The sequence below is a fragment of the Mesocricetus auratus genome, unplaced genomic scaffold (assembly GCF_017639785.1).
Source record: "Mesocricetus auratus isolate SY011 unplaced genomic scaffold, BCM_Maur_2.0 Super-Scaffold_100013, whole genome shotgun sequence".
NCBI classification, from domain to species: domain Eukaryota; kingdom Metazoa; phylum Chordata; class Mammalia; order Rodentia; family Cricetidae; genus Mesocricetus; species Mesocricetus auratus.
This window is the reverse complement of record NW_024429196.1, coordinates 81,474,091-81,489,061: the sequence shown is the minus strand read 5'-3', so window position 1 is coordinate 81,489,061 and position 14,971 is coordinate 81,474,091. Positions and strand designations below refer to the sequence as shown.

At 46.6% G+C, this 14,971-nt stretch overlaps 1 protein-coding gene across 4 annotated transcripts in view; it reads right to left on the bottom strand.

The window, feature by feature from the left end:
- Aopep (aminopeptidase O (putative)) overlaps positions 1-13,795 on the bottom strand; it is a 286,649-nt gene extending 272,854 nt beyond the window's left edge. The window contains exon 1 of one of the 4 annotated variants that reach the window (XM_040756128.1): positions 13,684-13,795. The gene's annotated coding sequence lies outside the window, so the exon portion shown is untranslated. Of the gene's footprint in view, positions 1-7,322; positions 11,260-13,683 lie in introns of those variants that run through there. The other 3 variants (XM_040756129.1, XM_013119352.3, XM_021232027.2) reach the window with 3 other exon arrangements.
- Positions 13,796-14,971: the final 1,176 nt, after the last annotated feature.

Here is a 14,971-nt window from a genome sequence, read left to right as displayed (position 1 = left end):
ACCCAGTTTGCAGAACGCTCTTTCTGAAAGCCTTCAGAACCTAAGCAGTGGGCCCAGTGCTGAGACCGAGGCTGAGGCAGGGTAACTTCAAAGTGCTCTGCCCACAGGGACTCAAGATCAACGACTACCGAAGATTTGTGTGTATATAATCCAATCACTGCTGCTTCAAAAATGAAAGAACTGATTTGACAGTTAAAGATTTATCAGACCCCCCCACCTCAGAGAGCTTTGTGATAATGGATAAAAAATTAACATTCAAAACTGTTAGAAGACCTAATGTAATTTATTTTTGTCTATAAATATTCCCACTGAAAACAGGTCTACAGCAATAAATAGGGTTGGGGTACAGAATCAGCATACTAAAAATAAAGACATTGGGAAAGAGTTATATAGACAAAAATATCAGCTTTTTCAGTAAGATCACTTCAAGAAATGCTGAGAAATCCCATTTTAAAAGCAGCTAACTGTGACACTGGAGCAGGAACAGAACATGGAAATATTTCCAGTGTTAGTGACAGCTGCTGTTACATAGTGATAACAGCTACTCCAGCTCTAAGAACATATTTTATTAGCAAAATGAAATTAAAGATCGGGATTCCAATGCCAATTCCTCCTCCCAAACACAAACCCCTCTAAACACATTTATGGAATCGTCTGGTGGGAAAGCCCCCAATATATTTGTTTTAAAACAAGAAAACCCACCCAAATGTTCATCATCTGATAAATGGTTACACAAAGTGTTTCTAGACACAATAGAATATTATCCAGCCATTAAATCAGAGTGCTGGGGGGCTAGAGAGATGTCTCAGTGGTTAAGAGCATTGGCAGCTCTTCTAGAGGTCCTGAGTTCAATTCCCAGCAACCACATGGTGGCTCACAGCCATCTATAATTGGATCTGGTGCCCTCTTCTGGTATGTTGGCGTATATGCAGATAGGGCACCATATATAAAAAATAAATACGAAAGAGGGAGGGGAGGGAGGGAAGAGAGAGAGGGAGAGAGGTTGGGAGGGGAAAAATAATCTGAAGCTGGTCAATGATGGTACATGTCTTTAATCTCAGCACTCGGGAGACAGAGGCAGGCAGATCTCTGTGAGTTCAAGGCCAGCATGTTCCACAGAGTGAGTTCTAGGACAGACAGGGCTACACAGAGAAACCCTGTCTCAAGAAACCCTGTCTTGAAAAGCCAAAGAAAGCAAACAAAAAAACCTTAAGTGCTGATCGTTGCTCAAAATGGATGAACCTTGGAGGCCCTGTGCTAAGAGCAAAGAAAGACACAAAAGGTCATGTCCTGTCTAACTCTGTACACAGGTGTCCACGCTGGCAAACACACAGCAACAGGACACAGACTGAACAGAAGCCGCACACTAGGCGTGAGGGAAACGATGAACCACTGTGCCTGGCTACCACGGTCCCTTCTGGGGCCGTAAAAGTGTTCTCAGCTTACAGTGGGGACTGTGCAGTTCTGTGGAGACACTGAAGCCACCAGACCTTAGAGCAGGGGTTCTCAACCTTCCTCATGCTGTGGCCCTTTAATACAGTTCCTAGGTTGCTATTTCATAACTATAACTTTGCTATCTTTGTGAACTGTAAGTATCTGTGTTTGTTTTTTTTTTTTGACAGTTTTAGGTGACCCCCTAAAGAGGTTGTGACCCACAGGTTGAGAACCACTGCCTTAGTGGGGAAAGCCTGGAGTGTGTGATTATGTGCGGGGGTGGGGTAGGGGAGCAGCTATTTCAACAGAGGTTGGTGGGAGCTCTCTTATTTGACCTTCAGATGAGAGCAAAGCCCCAGCACAGCATGCAAACACACACACACACACACACACACACACACACACACACACACACACACTGCTGCCATCAGCTTATGTTTTTAAGGGATGTTTAAAAGAGACGTGCTACTTTTGCAGTGGCATCGATGGCTGCAGAAACAGGGACGAGGAAGGTTTCTGTGACAACCCCTACTCCCAACCCCCAAAAGTAACAGCCTAAACAGGAAGTCATCAATGAGAACCCTTACATCTCGATAAGCATATTGAAGTGTGCATCCCCACAACTGGGGGCTTTTGGCACTGGTTCGGGTGGGGAAGGGCTCAGTGCTCTTTAGGGACTGGCCACTGGGAGTTTGACCATGCTCCAGGGAGTGTATGGGCAACACTAGTTGGACTTTTTTTTTCTTTCATTTTTTTTGGGGGGGAGGAGCACAAGGGGGCAGGCATGGGAGGACTGGGAAGTGAGAATGATCAGCGTGCATGATATGAAATCCCCGAATAATCAACAAAAATATTACATTAGAAAAATATATCTGATATGACTTATTACCTACATCAGCACAAATTAATAAAAACATGAATAAAACAAAAACAGAGAGAGATGTATAATTTTGAATGGGGATTTGCTGTTAATAAAGCAAGCTATCAAGTCCCTATCTCCTAACACGGCATAGTGTTTTAAACTTCATAATTTATTTTACCTACTCTTTTGAAGACCTTTAGAGGAAGGAACGGTGGCTGAGGGGCTCAGTGCCCGATGCTCTCCCACGGGACTGAGTTTGATTCGAGCACCCATATGAGGAGGCTCACAATAGCCTTGCATTCCAGATCCAAGCAATCCCATGCCTGCTTGCTCTTGAACTCCAGAGGCACCGGCACTCATGTGTGCACACACACTCATAAACAGTTAAGACTTGATAGCCTTGAGAGGGCGAATGTCAGTCACACGTCACCACTTTCTTCAACGCGTCTGCCGCCTGCACACTCCACTCATTTTCTAACTCTACTTCATGATTGAATTGCTCAGTTTTCTTCATCTTAGGAAATAAGCATGAAATCACAGGATGGATTTGCTAACTTGTTTTTTTTCTGACATACATTAAAGTACAAAAAAAAACTAAAGATAAATTTGATATTGCCATAATCTAAATCATCTCACACAACTTAAGAAACGCTGATAAAAATGACAATCTGCAACCAAATATACACCTGTTATTATAAAAACAAATGACATGGGAAAAGAGGCATGTGGTGGCTGGTGCCTATAATTCCAGCACTTGTGAAACTGAGGCTAGCCTGGGCTACAAAATGAGTTCTTGGCCAGCCTGGGCTACTGAGATTCTGCCTAAAAAATTAAAATAAAAATGAAAAAATAAGAGGGAAATTAAATGCTCTGAAATGAGCTCCAGCAAAGGGTAGGATGGTGATTGATTCTGCTCCCTAAAACAAGGCACATGGGAGTTCCCTGCATTGAGACTTGAGAACATGGAGAGGATGGTAAGGAGGGGAGTCAAATGCAGCCGGCCCCCTCAGGAAGGACAGAAAAGGGCTGGGATGGTGGTCTTTTCTTCAGATTCCTGGTGTGGGTATTCTGTCGAGCTCTGGATGAAGAAGTCAAGTGCCTGATGAGCAGGTTCTTCACAGAACCTGCGGACACCAGCAACAGAGTGTGCCAAGGAGCCTCTCCTGACCATCTCCGGGGCACAGGCAGAGCCTGGCCTCCCCGAATCTGCCATCCCTCAAAGAAAACATGGGTCCCATGGCCTCATGGAGGTTTAGTGTGGAGGAAGCTGCTAAGATGAGTTTAGCCCTGTTCCTGCCTGGACACATTACCCACCCACCACAAAGCCCCACACACTGAGGGTCAGATAGTTCTGCAGAGATCACCCACCCAGCAGGTGACACAGGACATGCAGTCTCTACTCCATCCCCTTAAAGCTGTGACTAAAACCTGGACTGCCCTTGGGGTTCTGACAAGATACACCCTCAGCTGCAGCCACTAAGAGCACCACCTGTGCACAGTCACTGTTATCTTTTAAAAAGTACCTGCCCCCCCTCCCCGTCCCCCTCCTTCCCTCTCCCCCCTTCTCTCTCTCCCTTCCCCTCCCTCTCTTCCACCATTCTTGTGCCCAGGGACAGGTCTCTGCTCCCCCACTCCTTTTTCTGCCCCTTCTCTCTCCTCTTCCAATAAACCTCTGATGTGAGTCCTGTTGTATGGTGTGATTTCTCTTCCGAGGTTCTTTGGTTTGCTTGTTTGTTTATTACGACAACTAGATTCATTGGATTATTTTAAAAAGAGGACATGAAGTTGAGAAGGAAGGGGTAGAGGCAGATATGGGAGTCATTGGAAGTGGGGGGTAAATATGATCAAAATACGCTGTATGCATATAAAATTAATTGAGAATTTCACCTAGTGGCATTAGTTTTGTATTACACTATTTCAGTCAAGCAATCTTCTGGGGGAATTTTTAACACAGGAAGAGTATTCATGGTGTCCCAGATATTTTTATTCCCAGCATTTCTGTATGACTTCCTAGAGAACAGCAAACAGCTGGTACTTCAGTAGTAGCAATTAAGATTCATATTTGTGAATAATCTCATGAAAACATTTATATCTTGGAATTCCCCAGGGTAAAATTATAATTAAATAAATCACCTCCCACCTTGGAAGTGGATCATAGTTTCTCCAAGCTGCCGTGTGGACCACATGCATTACACATAACCTGGGGGAGGCAGGAGCTGCTGGGAATGTAGACTCTGGATGAACAACGCCAGGACTACTGAAAGACAGTCTCCAGAAGATCAGCCAACAACCCGTACAGGAACGGGATGCTCAGAAGATTCTTATGGACTTAACAGCCTTGCCCTCACAGCCACAGGATCGGGGTTCCCTCAAGCCACTGCATGCATCAAGTTTAAGAACATTAAGGAATGGCAGGGTTGAGGAAATGCCTCAGTGTAAAGTACTTTCCATGCAAGCACTGAGGACCTGGTGAGAAGCCTGGCATGAATGTGCACACCTGTAATCCCATCGCTGGAAAGGTGGACACCACTAGATCCCTGTGCTTCCTGGGCCCTAACTGGTCAACTCCAGGTCAGAGAAACACCAAGGTGGCCAGTACAGAGCATCCAGGGCTGACCTCCAGCCTCCACATGCGTGATTGTGCATTTGCACTCACTGGGACATACACACAAACCGAGGAACACATGCATGACTGTGCATTTGCACTCACTGGGAACATACACACAAATCGAGGAACACATGTTGAAGATGAAAAAGAAGCAAAGTGAAAGGCTCTTTTCCATTATATTTGGCACTGTTTAGGATCCAGGGTGAACTGCAGTCATGAACAGTGTGGGAATAATGAAATTTCACTTCCTCTTTTTCATCACCATGCTTTTTGTTTGTTTGTGTTTTGGCCATCAAGCTGACCTACTTGGGCCGTTAATCTCAAATGTACACGTGTTCTAAGAACTGCCGGAAGTTCTTGTTACAACAAACGATTGGACCTTAAGGATCTGTATGCCTAACAGATCTCATGAGATGCTAGAATTGACAGTCTAATCTATTCCCAACCAATGTCAATGATGCTTTAAAAAACTGCATCTGCAAAAAGCTGCAGCCACTTGCCATGGTGCTCTTCAGGCAGGATGCTGCTTAGTGTGCTGAGGAATTCAGGCCACTCAAGATTTGCAGGATAGATGATAAACATATCCTTTCTTGGCCAAACATTCCCAAATCCTGGCTCCTGTCTGACCTCACAGGCCCAACTTCCTGCCCTATAGTAACAGTCTTTTGTTTTCTTTGTAGGAAGCCACACAGGAAGGGCAAGAGGTTCCCCATTCCTGCCCTGGGATGCACACTTCTTTAGCCACTAAGAGGACGTGCTCCCTCCACCAGAGATTCACCTGGCATCAACCATGTCACCTGAGTGCAGATAAACTTAGAAGCAAAGCAAGGCTCGGTCAAGTGTACACCCAAAAATTCCCTCAAAATGATGGAAGCATTCAGACCTCAATATTTACACTCTTGCTCTGTGTGGGAATAAATACACACCATGTCACAACTTTTCTACAGAAGCAGACCCAGAACACATGCTTCAGCTGGGTGCCCTGTTCTCAGGAAAGAGCTTTTCCAGTCATCTCATCAAGATGTGAATACCCGGTCAGCACTTTGGTGTGTGCTGGATCAAATCATGTACTGAACATGCTGTGCAAGCATTCTCCCCTTCAACTACATCCCAGACCTTTCCTTACCAACCCCTTAAGAACCCTATGTCATCAGGCATTTCTTTTGGGTCACCAACCAGCTCCCAGATCATGACTTGGAGACTTCTTACTAGTTACGAATGCTCTGCCCAGTTCAGGCTCATTTCTGGCTAGTTCCTTTAACTTAAAGCACCCTGTTTCCTTTCATCCACCTTTTGCCTCAGGGCTTTTTACCCTTCTTTTCTTCTGTGTATCTTACTTCCACCGCTTCTCCTGCCAGGCCGGAAGCTGCCTGGCTGCTTGCCTCGGTCGGGTCCCCCTTTCTCATCATTCTCTTCTCTCCTTCCTCTGGAGCCTAGACTTCTCCTACTATTTATTCTCTCTCCCTGCCAGCCCCGCCCATCTTCTCCTGCCTAGCTAGTGGCCATTTAGCTTTTGATTAGACCAATCAGGTGCCTTAGGCAGGCAAGGTGAAACAAATGCGTCTTTTCATAATTAAAACACACACACCCTTACATCGTTAAACAAAATGCAGCATAATTAAATGCAGCACACCTTTACACGGTTAATGTTCCACAGCATAAACAAATGTAACACATCTTTGACTAGTTAAAATAATATTCTACAACAAAACACCTCTAACAACAGAAATCTATTTACTGTAGTTTAAATATCTAAGTAAGAGCTTCAGGACCTCAATCGATTAAAAAAAAAAAAAACCACTGTGCATCAGCATTTTGTCCGCATGTATGTCTGTGTACCACATACATACCTAGAGGCCAGAAGAGGGCATTAAGTTCCCCTGCAACTATAGTTACAGATGATTGCAAGGCACCATGTGGGTGCTGAGAACTGAAACCAGGCTCTGGCTGTTGTCTTCTACCAACGGAGTGTATAGTGACTGTTGACACTAAACCATTTTATAACGTATAGACAGACATTAAAACCAACAGACCATGCCTGGCACAGTGGTATGAACAGCTCAGCTGTAAAATCCTCCAGCAGCCTGCAGAACAGGCTCTCCCTATCTTCCTCCCAACCAACGTGTGTTTTATCACACGAATATACCCATCTCTTAGATGTTGCACTTTATCCAATCCATTTACTCCTGTCCCTAAGGCAATGGCTGCTGACTGGGGATAACTTGGTCTTTTAGAAGATACTTGATGTTTCTAAAATTCCTTCCTTGAAGGGGACTTAAACAATACCTCCCAACACACACACACACACACACACACACACACACACACACACACACACAGCTCCAACAACAAACCAAGGTACAATCCCACCAAAGTTCACTTTGGGAACTAATGTGTCTATCTGTTGGGGTTACTTACAGAGTTACATGGAGGAGCACGGACAGCCACAAGGCAGACACACTGGACAGTCTGAACCTGGCATGGACGACGCTGCCAATGCGGCTGCAAAGATGGCGGCCCTCCCCTAGTCTATATCCCATAGGCCCTCCCTAAGGTTTTGGGCAATTAGGGTAGAATTGCATTCAACTGGTTCAGAGGAATGGCTAGAAGCTCAGGTAAGAGCCCCATGACCCTCCTGGCCCCCTGCAAGGAATGACCAAAGTCAGTAGGGCCAGCTGTGATGACCTTACACAAGTGGGCGCAGCTGAACTCATGGAGATGGTGGTAATTTGGCATGGAGGACACAGTCCTTTAACACTCAGCAGTATCCAGAGACATCAATGATCATCAGTTGAGGAGCTGCTCCTGGCACCTGGAGAGCAGAGTCCATGGGTGCTTCTAAGCACCCTACAAATGCAGAGGACAGTGTGGAGCTGGCTCTGTCCTCCCACCATGTGGGTCCCTGAGAAGGAATCCAGGTGGCCAGGCTTGGCAGCAAGCTCAGCTTGACCCTCTGAACCCTTTCACCAGGACCATTTATCTATTTCTTTAGCCCCTCACACAGTAGGTCAGCCTCTATTTTCCTGCTCTTTCATTCTCCTGACACAACTGTTCTACAAATCCTAACCCTCAGCAGAATCATCCAGCGTCTACATATCAACCGAGCCTATGGAGAACAACCAAGCTTTTAAATAAGTAACACAGTCACAAAGTCCAACATGAGAAGATTGTCTCCCCGATTGCCCCTAAGGTCCTTGACCTTTCTTTTCAGCAATTCCTCTAAATTTCACTACAGTCTCAGTCCCTAACTCACTAAATGAACACTCTGTATAAGCAAATTCATTTGCTTCTCTTAAAATCTTTTGCTGCAATAAAGGTGGGAACTTTTTCACAGTATCTCCTCCTCCCTCTCCTCCCCCAACTTGGGTGCTGGGAATTTAACTGGGGATCCCACTACATGGGGGCTCTCTACTGACCGGTCCCGTGTACCCCACAGGAACTCTTGTTCATCTCTTCCCGCCCTTCCCGTCTCGGGACACACGTGTCCCCTGAACACAAGCATGGCCTGACTGTGACTTCTGCTCTGCATGTAACCTTGTCCGGGACCTGACATACTCTGGGTCCCTGGTTTACCAATCACCTTGCCCTCTGAATCCTCCACCTCAGCTTCCTTCTCCTTCCCATCCTTTTTTATCTGAGACAAAAGCCCACAAATGAAGACAGCGCTCTCTATCCCTTACTACTGCCTACCTTCCTTCTCCCTAACCCCCTTTCTCCTACTAGACCACTGAAGCTCTACGGTGGAGGCAAATCACCTCTCAGCCTTTAATTGGGGGGAATTAATGCACTCACTGACTCCCCCCACCAAGCGTTTCCCCTGTTTTAGGAGCTTTGATTACACCCTCTCCTCTACCTACTTCTGGCCTCTCCTTCTCCCACATCTTAGGTGAGCTATGCCCTCTGTGTCCTGCAGCTGTGGCTTCAAGTCTTATTCACTGGATCTACCCAGTTGCCCAAGGTAGAGCTCTGGAATCACCCCAGATTCCTCACTCACACCAGGACCAATGTCAAAGCCGTGCCATGTTAATTCAAGCATCTCTGGCATGCTGGTTCATTCTCCCTGCAATCTAATACAGGGCACATATCACTGTAGGAAAGATGGTAGCTAAATACACGTGAGCAAAAGACTGGGAGGCTCTTCTTATAAGCAAGGGTGGCTCACCTGAACACAGCATGCTGGGATTCTTTTTTGCAGAATGGATCTTCTAATCTATAAATATACGCAGATGGCTGAGAACTCTGGCTTTGAGATTCTCACATGCCCAACAGAGGGTAATAGAATCTCTACCTACTAGACGTAACACGGCTCAGACCTCAAAATGTACAGAGTACAGTGACACATGAACGGTATTACAGGTAACAAAAAGAATAAGTGGGTTTGCCTTTCATGCCAAAATAGAGCAAGCACATCTTTATTTCCACTGCTTTGCAAAACCAGGCCTTCGATTGCAAATGTCAAAGAAATAAAGTGTAAGCAGACGAAAAGTCAAGAGGAATTACAATGGAGGTTATAATGAAGACATAAATGCTACTTCGCAACAAATTCTTCAGGAATTGAGCATCAGCGAGTGTCACAAATCAGCAGTGAAATGAGTGTGTCAGAACCCATTCTGACAGTCACAGGCTAAGGACAAAAAGCTCCCTCCCACAGAGCTCTGAGTGTGGGAACTGCACAGCATTCAAAGACAAGGCTCTAAAAGGATTAAGAACTCAGTTGTGGAAACGTAGTCTCAATTCCCTGCGGATGATTGCTCCACGCAAACCAGGCACCTTTGTCCTCTCAGAGTGTGGGTTTGTTCTTGCCCAGTGAGCTAAGAAGTTGTGTTCAGTTTTAAGACAGTGAAAAAGGAGAAGGCAGGCAAGGGACATAGACATTGTGTTACAAACAAGTTCATTGCAAAGTTAGTACTGAAAACCAAGTTCAGATCTCAACTACATCTAACAACTCCACAATCTTAACAATCCATCCCATTTGCCTATGCTGCAGTTTTTCCACGCATAAAATAGGAACTAGAAAGAGTTCTTCCTTTACGAGAAAAATACCTAGACCATGCGTGGTGCTATGGATGTTGCGTAACATCACGGCAGGTAATGTCATCGCTGCTGTTCCTCACTACTGGCAGGCTCCTTATCACACTACGATCTGTGCTTCAACTCCAGCCTGGCTATGTCCGCCAGGCACTGTGTTCATAGTGCAAATCAACACCACTTCAGTTCACATCTCCAGCCACACTCTGTGAGCTCACAATCAATCACCAAGGACTGAGTTCATCCCAAACACAACACGCCCAAATGCACAGAGGTAGGTGCACCCATGCAGTGAAATGGAATTCGCCCTTACAGGGGGGTGTGGCTCCAATGCATGCTGCAGCATGACAAGTTTTGAGAACATTCTGAATGAAATATACCAGTCACAAGTGGGCAGATGCGGCAGGACAGCATGAGATGCTGGAGCTGGCAAACGCAGCAGAGCAGGGACAGAAGACGTTTGGAGTGGGGGAGACAGGGGGTGGGAAGCTATTAATGGGCGCAGCGTTTCTTTTGGGGATGATTAAAAAAAAGTTCTGGAAATGCACTGTAGTGGCCACATAGCTCTGTGAATGTGCTTGATGCCACCCAACTGTTTGCTTAAAGAACTTAAAATGGCAGTTTTTGTCCTGTGCACTTTCTAGTAACATACATAAAATAAAAACAGCTATTTCAAAACTCATAGAATACATCTTCAAAGCAAGTTGTAGTATTGTGAACACCAGTGTTAGCTCACTCTCAAGCTTCTAAGTAGGGTATTGCAATAAGCATCAACTTGTGGCTGGCCATGGTCTGAAATGCCCAACAGATGGAGGGACATAGTTCAAAATTTTCTTAAGTGGAATTATGCCATTTTTATTTTAGACAGAATCTTGCTATGTAGCCCAAAGCAACCTTAAACTAGCAGGGATTACAGTGTTTGTCACTATGCCTGGCTTCCCTTTTCTGGGTTAAAACCATTTTTTAGTCCCTCAAAGGGAGAAAGGAGAGAAGGACAACTACTCTGAGGGCTATGTGTACATGTGATACGTAACAGCATCTTTGAAGGCAAAACTAATCCTTACACACCCATAATGAGTACGCTCACATACTTCTGCAGGGTTTCCGTTTACCTGACAACACTGAAATCACCTCACAAGTCTAAGCAGAAATTCAAAGTCCGTTACTGTGACACACAAACGTACAGCATGTGAGCTTGGCAAGGTGGTTCATCGGGTAAAGGGACTAACCACCAAGCTGTGACCTGAATCCAATCCCTTGAGCCCATGTAGTGAAGAAGAGAACTGACTCCCATGAGTTTCTCTCTACATGCAACACACATGCATGCACACCCAATCAGAAATACAACATTATAATGAATAAAATTTTAAAAGGTGGAATACTGCAAATCTCAAGCAAAATGTTTATTGTATAGTAAAGACGAAATGCGGGGAAGTTTAACAAGACATCCGAAAGAGCAGACGTGCAGTAAAGGCAACCAGTGACACGCGGATTAAATACTATCCCACGAACAACAGTTCCCAAGGAACCAGAGTGTCATCTTCAAGATGGAAAGCCAAGGCCAGGCAACGACATCAGTGCTTGACTGCTCCTTGCAAGCGAATCTGGCACCCCTGGAAGCTTTTCATCCAGGAACTCATTTGGTCATCACAACACCCATCTAACTAATTCTATTGCCCCCGTCTGACAGATGAGGAAACTGGGATGTAGAGGCATCAGGCACCTTGCCTGGACTCCCTGAGTTGCCTGCTAAGCGACAGAAGCGAGCGGGATGTAAAATCTAGATGTCTGCACCCCCCACCTACAGTTTCATCACGGCCGGCACCTTAGTGTCCCGGGCGCCGCCACAGGAAGCCCCGCCATCTCAAATACCTGACGGTGACTGGAGAGGCAAAAACAGCAAAGGCTCTGGGGAGATCACCGCAGTTCAGCAAAGAACAAACGATGTTCGCGACTGCATAATGGGAGAAAGGCAAGAAAACCACCTAATGCCTTTAAATCATTTACTGACAGTTTCATTACAAAAAAAAATTTACACATCTTCTGAAGCTCTGAACAGCAGATATCTACAGAGCAACAACATTCGCCATTTATGTGACCCTTAAGAGATTCTCTCTCTCCCTCCCTCCCTCCCTCTCTCTCTCTCTGTGTGTGTGGGGGGTGTGTGTGCGTGTGTACATGTAGGAGGAAGACATGTTTTCTGGATGTTTTTACCTCCAAGAATATGAGAATTTACAACATAGCCACAAATATCAAAACAGCCTGGAGAGGCGGCTCAGTAGAAAAACTGCCTGCTATATAAGCGCAAGGACCCAGGTTCAATCCCCGGAACCTGGGTCAAAAAGTTGCACACAGGTGTGCAACTCCAGCGCTAGGCAGGTGAGAACAGGCACGTCCTGGGGGTGCTGGCCAGCCCTATCTACATGGCAAGCTCCAGGCTAGCCAGAGAACCTGTTTCCAGAAAAAGTTGGTCGTCACCGGGTGGTGGTGGCGCACGCCTTTAATCCCAGCACTCGGGAGGCAGAGGCAGGCGGATCTCTGTGAGTTCGAGGCTGGGCTGGACCGACAGCCTCCAAAACAATACAGAGAAACCCTGTCTCGTAAAACCAAAAAAAAAAAAAAAAAAAAAAAGTTGGTCGTCAGCATCTAAGAAAGAAACCACAGTTGAGGTTATCATCCCTTGTCTCCACATTCACACACACACACTACACTACACAACTGCATGTGTGTGCACACACATACATACACACACCTACCTACCTACACTCGCCACGCTCGCACGCATGCACGGCCAAAGGAGTGAGCAAACTCATAGAATTACATGTGACTGCTGTAAAAAGTCTGGAATTTGACCGCTAACGGTGGCTATTTAGAAACAAACGAACAACAACAACAAAAATAAATAAACAGGAAGGAAGGGAGGGAGTAAAGAAGGAAGGAAGGAAGAAAGGAAGGAAGAGAGGAAGGAAGGAAGGGAGAGAGGAAGAGAGGAAGGGAGGAAGTGAGGGAGGGAGAGAAGAAGGAAGGAAGGGAGGGAGAGAAGGAAGGAAGGAAGGAAGGAAGGAAGGAAGGAAGGAAGGGATGGGATACAGGCTTTGAAGTCATACCATAACCTAGAATTTAAACCTTGGCTTTGCTTTCAGTTATTGGTCCTTTTCACCCAAATTCACTTCGGGGAAGTAACCCTCAGTTGGTTTCTTCTGCAAAGAAGACACGGTAACTCACGACACGACTGCGTGAACTAAGGAGACAACGGGCTGGCCCCTGCTAAAAGGGCCGCCAACGGTTAAGTAACAAGTCTACTCCGTAGCCCCCAATCCGGGACAGCCCCCATCTTCACCAGCAGGTGAATCTCGGGCAGCCTCAGCGGAACCGCACGAAGCACAACAGACTCTCCAGAAGAGAAAATGCACCAACTGCACGCATTGATGTAGCAAAAGGAAAGGAATCAGTGCGGGGGGCCGGGGGACAAAACAAAAATAAGCACCAGAGGTCCGGGCTGAACTCAGCATCAACCGGAGCCCGGCTGTCACTGCCCCCAGCCCCCTGAAAACAGCTCCGCGCGCCGCGGGCCGGTGCTGCTTGACAAGCTTACGCGACAGGACCCCCGCCGCCACCACCACCACGGGCTCGCCCCACCTCCTGCTCGCTCGCCCCCACGCCCACCCATCCCCGGGGTAAAAAGGGGGGGGCGGGCAGGCGGGCGCGTGACCCGGAGCCGCAGAGCGACGGCCGCGCCGCCGCGCGTTACCTGCCTCAGCCGCCCGCGCTGCAGGCGGCAGATACTTCCGCAGACTCCGGGTTACTACGGGCTACGGGGCAAACGCCGGTGGCGTCATCAACGCGCGCCAGTCGGCCTCCTGTCCTTCCTGGGGGCGGGGCGGCCGGCTGCCCCGCCCCCTTGCCCTCCTCTTCCCCCCCCCCCTCCGGGGCCGGCGGCGGCGCAGGCGCGGGACGCCGCGAGCAGCTTGGGTACCCAGGCTTCCTGATTGGTCGGTCGGCTGCAGGCGCGCCTCCCTGGGATGCCAAGGCGTCCTCTCTGCTCTTCAGACCTGGGTTTTTCTGTCTCTGTAGGTCTGGGTGACATTGGCACCCACCACGTAGGTCGGGCTGGCCTCGAACTCAGAGCACTGCCTGCCTCTGATTCCCGGGTGCTGGGATTAAAGGTGTGCGTGCGCCTCTTAGTCTTCAGCTCACGTTTCTGCTGCATGGGATTGGGGTTTTACAAGCTACTGACTCCGCCGTGGTGTCTCAAATAAGGCCCCCGCCGTGCTCCCGACTAGGGGTCGCCCTCTATGTGCCGGGCAGACACTGTTACAGCGTCTGTGGCTACCCAGATGGACCGGTGTGCCTGCCTCTGTGGAGATCACCTCTAATTGCAAAGCGAGTCTGGTAACCTGTTTGTACGGGTGCCTGTGATGGAGGAGAGGAGATTGGATTTTATAGAAATAATACAAGAGTGAAATGTAACACTAGTTAAAACTAGCCCATATTTTTATTATAAAATGAAAACTCACCTAAAAAACTGTTGACCAAAACTATCAAAAATTGGAAAATTACAAAAACAGACATGGTAAACTATTTATTGAAAAATTGATTTTAAAAATCCAATGTTGACAAAATGTAGACTATGAAGCTCAAGCAGAAACAAAAGTCATGCTAGTTTCTCAAATGAGAATGCCTAATGTCACAGACCCTAATAGCTACAACCTCTTATGAAGTGAAAGAATGATACTAAATTATAACTTCAGTGTAAAATTTGCCTGCAGGAAACTGCAACTGATTCTTGAAAAACACTCTTAGTAGAGTCGAAAAAGTAAAAAAACAAAAAAAAAAACCGACTAAGTATATTATAAAATGGTGTAAAATTTGCATATTGAAATTTTCTCAAGAAAATACTCCTGGTGAAAATAATTGCTATTTGCATAATTTTATTTAAATGATTACATTCATTTACAGTAGATTAATACCACTCGGAGTCAAAGCAACGGGAGTCCGCATCTTGAATACACAACCAAAGCTCCTAAAAATCCTTGGGT